Below are 6,000 nucleotides of genomic sequence, written 5' to 3' on the forward strand. Positions count from 1 at the left end.
GCATCTCATGTAGAGTTGTTAGAAGGTCAAATGAGATAAGCCATATTAAACATTATTATTATTATTACCGTTACCATTATTTACCCAACGAAATAACCCACCTCAGTAGAAAAACTAATTGATCAAACAATATGTACTAAACGAGCACAATATTATAGGAGAACAAAGTCAGTGGCGATACAACCAGACTTTGAGACTTACTATAAAAAAAAGACTTAATATAAAGCTGCAATAACAGAGACAGTGTGGTATTAGTGAAAGAATAGACAAATAAATCAATGGTACATAATAGAGCTAACAAATAGACCCACACAAATATAGTTAACTGACCTTTGACAAAGGAACAAAAGCAGTTCAATGGGGAAAGGATAGTTGTTGTTTTTTAACAAACTGGACACACACACATTAATCTAGACACAGATCTTACATCTTTCATAAAAATTATCCTCAAATGTATCAAAGACCTGAACGTAAACACAAAACTATAAAATGGCTAGTAGACAATAGAGGCAAAAATCTAAGTGATCTTGGGTTTGGTGATGACTTTTTAGATAAAACACCAAAAGCACAATCCATGACAGGAAAAAAGTTGATAAGGTGGACTTCATTAGTTTAAAACATCTGCTCTACAAAGACACTGTTGAGGGACTGCAACGACAAGCCACAGACTGGGAGAAAGCATTTGCAAAGCGCTATCTAAAAAAGGACTAGTATCCAAAATATACAAAGAACTCCTAACACTCAACAATAGGAAAACAAACAACCCAGTTGAAAAATGGGCAAATATATAAACAGATACCTCACCACAGAAGATACACATGTGGAAAACAAGGATATGAAAAGATTATATGTCATTAGGGAATCTCAAATTAAATCAATAGTGAGATACCACCATACGCCTATCAGAATGACCAAAACCCAAACACTGACAACACCAAATGCTGGAAAGGATGTGCAGCAGCACGAATTCTCGTTCATTGCTGATGGGAGTGTGAAATGATGCAGCCACTTTGGAAGACCGTTTGGGAGTTGCTTGTAAAGCTACATAATCCAACTGATATGAACATGCATGTCCACACCAAAACCTGCACGTGGATATTTGCAGTAGCTTTATTCATCACTGCCACAACCTGGAAGCAATCAGAATGTCCTTCAACGGACAGACAGATAGACAAATTGTGATAAAACTAGACAATGAAATATTATTCAGGGTTGAAAAGCAATAACGATCAAGCCATGAAAAGACATGGAGGAATTTTAAATACATATTGCTAAGTGAAAGCAGTCAATCTGGAAAATCTACACCCTGCATGATTCCAACTATATGACATGCTGGAAAAGACAAAACGTAGAAACATTAAAAAGATCAGTGGTTGCAGGGACTTGGGGAGAGGAAGAGAGGAATGAATAGGAGGAATGAACAGAGGAACTTTAGGGCAGTGAAACTGCTGTGTAATGCTGTAATGGTGGATACACGTCTTATACATTTGTCCAAACCCACAGAAAGTACAACACAAAGAATGAACCCTTTGTAAACTAGGTACTTTGGTTAATAATCATGTATCAATCCCGGTTCATCAATTATAACAAATGTACCACACTGATGCAAGATATGAAGAATAGGGGACGTGAGGGGTAACGCAGGGAAGCATATGGAAACTCTCTGTAATTTTTGTCTGATTTTTCTATAAACCCAAAATTGCCCAAAAAACTTAAGTCCATTAATTAAAAAAAAAAAACACATTAAGGAGTGAATGCAAAAAAGCTGACAGCATATCCAGGAAACAGGCTGAAAGGCATGATGGGAGAAAGAGCGTGATGAGCAATGAAAAGTGTAGTGCAGGAAGTAAGATGCTGAAGAGCTTCATATGCCATGTTATGGTATCTGCATTCTAGTGCCCATCAAGTTTTTTCAAGTTATATGGTCAGATTTGTCCTTGAGAAAACATGATTTTCTTGGCCATAATTATGGCGTGGAGTGAAAAGAGCTTAGAGGGAGAGAAACAACGTAAGAGGTTACTGCACCAATCCAAGGAAAAGGTGATGAGGACAGGGTAAGGCCATAGTCCCAGCCCCATTCTCATGTCTTGAACTTCTTGAACTCAAGATAACTCTGCTTACACGGACTAACTCCAGATAGCCAGAAGAGAAAACCACGATCATCAGGGATTTGGTCAAAGCTATGCTATAAGTAACTCTGCAATTTCCTTCCCCTTAATAAACCACAAAAAGTAGAATCAATTCTTTTATTTTTTTAATGATATGGGTAGTTTACCCTGAAATCACAGGAGTGAATGACACAGGATTTTATAAATAATCTTCTAAGTCTATACGAAACTGATGCTCTGGGTGCTACCCTTAATTTGTTTCACCAAAGTTCTTTTATAAAATAATTAACCATCACTAAATATATAAATCCCTGCTTCTTCTTCCTGAAGGAAAGCCCACAGAGCTACCATTGTGAGAACAGCCCAGGTCCCTACTGATGCCACAATTAAAAGCATCTGCCCATCTTGTGACTGATGACCTGGGGCTCAGTTTTGAATCTACTGCATGTTTTCTCTACCCACAGCATATTAGTTTGGAGAGGAATCTTCTTTCATCAGGCAGTCATATGAGCTTCAGTTTCAGCTACTCCAGAGGTTGACTATCTCTTTGAAGTGCGTCTCCACCCAACAGAATGATCATAGTGAATTTTACAAATGACACATATCCTATATTTTCACTGTCAAATGTGGCAGCATTCCATTCAGCTATTTTTAGGTGTCAGAGTATCAGATAGACAGGCCAAGACAGTGAAATGTAATTTTATAGGTGTAGGTCAGGAGATTATAGCTGATGGAATTTGAGTGGTGATAAGAAGAAAGAGAACAAAGATTTGGAAATTTCCATTATGGCAACTGGGTAAGACGTGATGTCATTAACCAAAAGGAGGAGCAGATTGAAAGGATGAGACAGTGAGTTTAATTTTGGACATGCTCAGTATGAAGGACCTGTGGAAACTAATATGGAGGAGTTCAGTAGGAAGTAAGACATGAGGGACTTGAAAATCAGGAGCAGGGGGGCGCCTGGGTGGCACAGCGGTTAAGCGTCTGCCTTCGGCTCAGGGCATGATCCCGGTGTTACGGGATCGAGCCCCACATCAGGCTCCTCCGCTATGAGCCTGCTTCTTCCTCTCCCACTCCCCCTGCTTGTGTTCCCTCTCTCGCTGGCTGTCTCTATCTCTGTCGAATAAATAAATAAAATCTTTAAAAAAAAGAAAGAAAGAAAATCAGGAGCAGGGAGCTGAAAATATGTCTTTGATTGCCTAGGTAGTGGCTGAAGCTTAAGTAGTAGACGAAAGTGCCCAGGAGACTGGCAATGAGGAGAGGAAAAGTGTCTAGGCCTATATGACACTTGAAAGAAAAACTAGAGATACAGTTAGAAGAGGCCATTGCTTTGGTAAAAGTGAGAGAGGGTACGAATGGATTCGTAGTAAAAAATGAGAGTGGTGGGAGGAATTCTTTGGGGGCTAAATCCCTCAATGTGGTGAGTAAATGGGTGTACACGGGGGAAGTAAAAAAAAAATGATTCCAATATTTTGATCTTAGAAGGCTTGGAGGAAGGTAGTACTATTAACTCATTCATTCATTCAAAAATGAGGAGAGCACCATCTATGGGCTGGGTACTGTGACACTGACTGAAGTCAGGGGAATGAGTGTGCTTTCTGGAGACAGTAATGAAGCCGAATTTATCTGTGTTGAGTATGAAGTGCCTGAGTGTCATCAAGGTAGAAATATCTAGCAGACAGTAGCAAAAAAGAAAGGTCAAGGCAAGAGACGGCTTTACAGAGGGAAGAATCTGAAGTCCCATTAGTAGATGAGATCACTCGGAGAAAAGAAAGGAATGCCTCAGTCATTATATATGTACATCTAGATAATACCTATTGATCTTACTTATAGAAGAAGAGGAGGAGGAGAAGCAAATCACAAAGATGGGGAAAGAATAGTTGTACAAATAAGAGATCTAGGAAACGTATCATAGAGACCAGGAAGATAAGATTTTCAAGAAGTGAGCAGGCCGCTGTTCACATCCCACAGATACATCAAAGCAAATTGAATTGGAGGGAAAAGCATGGAATTTAGCCTTTCACACATGACTTGGGAAAGAAATCTGATTACAAAGGACAGTGGGAAGAGCCAATGTTGAGAGTAGGGACTTCAAGATGGTATCTTGGTTCATGAAATGGATTTTTAGAACAGTGGAAAGCTGAGAGTATTCGTAAGCCCAAAATAACAAACCAGCAAAGATAGAGAAAATGAAAACATAAGAGAAGAGGGAATAATTGATAGGAAAATGGCCTAGAGGAAGCAAGACAATATGGGATCAAAAGATTTAGGCAACATCCAAGCAGCATATGTCTTCACTGTGCTGTGAATTAGCCTCACTTGTAAGAATTCCAGAGGACTATAGTTAAGTATTTCACATGGAACAGAGAGATCTCTGTGCACCATCATTTTATGCCGTTTATTCTCAGTTACACAGTGTCTCAGTACAGAGAGAACGGCCTCTAATTCTCCAAAGAGAATTCTCCACCATACTATCTCATACTCTTCCCGTGAACTAAAAGGAGTGCTGCCAACAGATACTGTATGCTATGTGGGATGATCACCTCGTCCAGGAGTTACACAGAGCCTTGCAAAGAAAAGAGACAATAATTTCTAAAGAAGGGGGGAGGGGTTGTATGTTGCTCCTTCCTTTATTTAAAAAAAGCCCCTAGGAACTTCCGGAACAAGGTGAAGATCAGGACACCAAGGCTACCATCAGACCTTTCTACCTGTTAATCCTGCCTGAGTTGTTCCTTTCTCTTATCTCTGGCCTCAACTGCCATGCATTCGCACCCTAGTTCTTCTCAAATTCGAACCCACTGCTTTCTCTCATCCCCCTAAGTGGATGATTTATTGTTTTTGTTTGCTTGCTCTTGTTTCTTCATCACTAGCAAAGACAGAGCAAGCAACGTGAAAGCGCCTCACGGTGTGGGGAGTGCCAGAGAACACCCACACAAGTTTACAAGGACTCATGAAGTCCTCGCGCGAGTACTCGTCTCTAGCAGCTACCCAGGGCTGGCCAAAGCCAGGAGCGCACGCCCTGACAGCACCGCGAAGCCCCCAGCCCGGAGCGACAGTCTCCAAGGCTGCTCTGCTCCGGGCTCAAGGAGTGACAGCCCTGAGGAATCCCCACTGGGGCCAAGCTCTCCTCTCCGCCCCTAGCCAAGCTTCTTAAAATCAAGTAGCCTTCCCTTGCCCACGAAAGACTGCCACACCAAGCGAACGCAACCCGTGCACACGTCCACAGACAGCACATGCACGAGACCGGCGGGGTGTGGAACGGAGGCGCACAGCGCGCAGTGCACGCACAGCAAGCACACGCGCGCACCCCGACCCCGTCCCACCCTGCGCTCCCCCGGCGCCCCAGCCTTCCGCCCGCGAACCTCACCAGACAGCCGGGTAACTTTCCAGGTGCACCGCTTGTCACCTTGGCGCCGCCGCCCCTGCGTCTCCGCGTCCTCTCCCGCGCCGCCCTCCCCAGCCGCCTGCGGCGCCCGAGCCGAGCACAGGGCAGCTCAGCGAACCCGGCCGTGCGCAGGGCGCGCAGCGCGGGCCCGGGGCTGCCAACGCCGCTGCTCGGGCTACGTGGGATCCGGGGGCGCGGGCGAGCGCGCTGCGGGCAGGAGCTGCGGCGGCTTGGGTGCTGCCGCCTGGCTCCTCCGCGGGGGCCGGTGCAGAGCAGACACGCAAGGAAGGAGGGAGGGAGGGAGGGAGGGAAAGAGGGAGGAGAGGCGGAGAAGGAGGGGGGAGGGTCAGCGGGGCTACTGCGTGGAAGAGCAGGGAGCCGGCTTCCCAAAGGTGGGGTCACCGCGCGCGCACCCACCCCGGCCGAACCTTTACTCCCGAGACAAGCTATCTATCGGAGATAGCCGCAGTCTGCACTTTATACCCCATACCCTCCGGAGTGAGGCAA

At 44.4% G+C, this 6,000-nt stretch overlaps 1 protein-coding gene across 1 annotated transcript in view; it reads right to left on the reverse strand.

Annotated features, from left to right (window-relative positions):
• PRKG2 (protein kinase cGMP-dependent 2) overlaps positions 1 to 5,581 on the reverse strand; it is a 93,183-nt gene extending 87,602 nt beyond the window's left edge. Inside the window, exon 1 of the mRNA XM_026509882.3 lies at positions 5,476 to 5,581. The gene's annotated coding sequence lies outside the window, so the exon portion shown is untranslated. The remainder of the gene's footprint in view (positions 1 to 5,475) is intronic.
• Between the last annotated feature and the right edge of the window lie 419 nt (positions 5,582 to 6,000).

This window comes from Ursus arctos, unplaced genomic scaffold (assembly GCF_023065955.2).
Source record: "Ursus arctos isolate Adak ecotype North America unplaced genomic scaffold, UrsArc2.0 scaffold_9, whole genome shotgun sequence".
NCBI lineage: Eukaryota > Metazoa > Chordata > Mammalia > Carnivora > Ursidae > Ursus > Ursus arctos.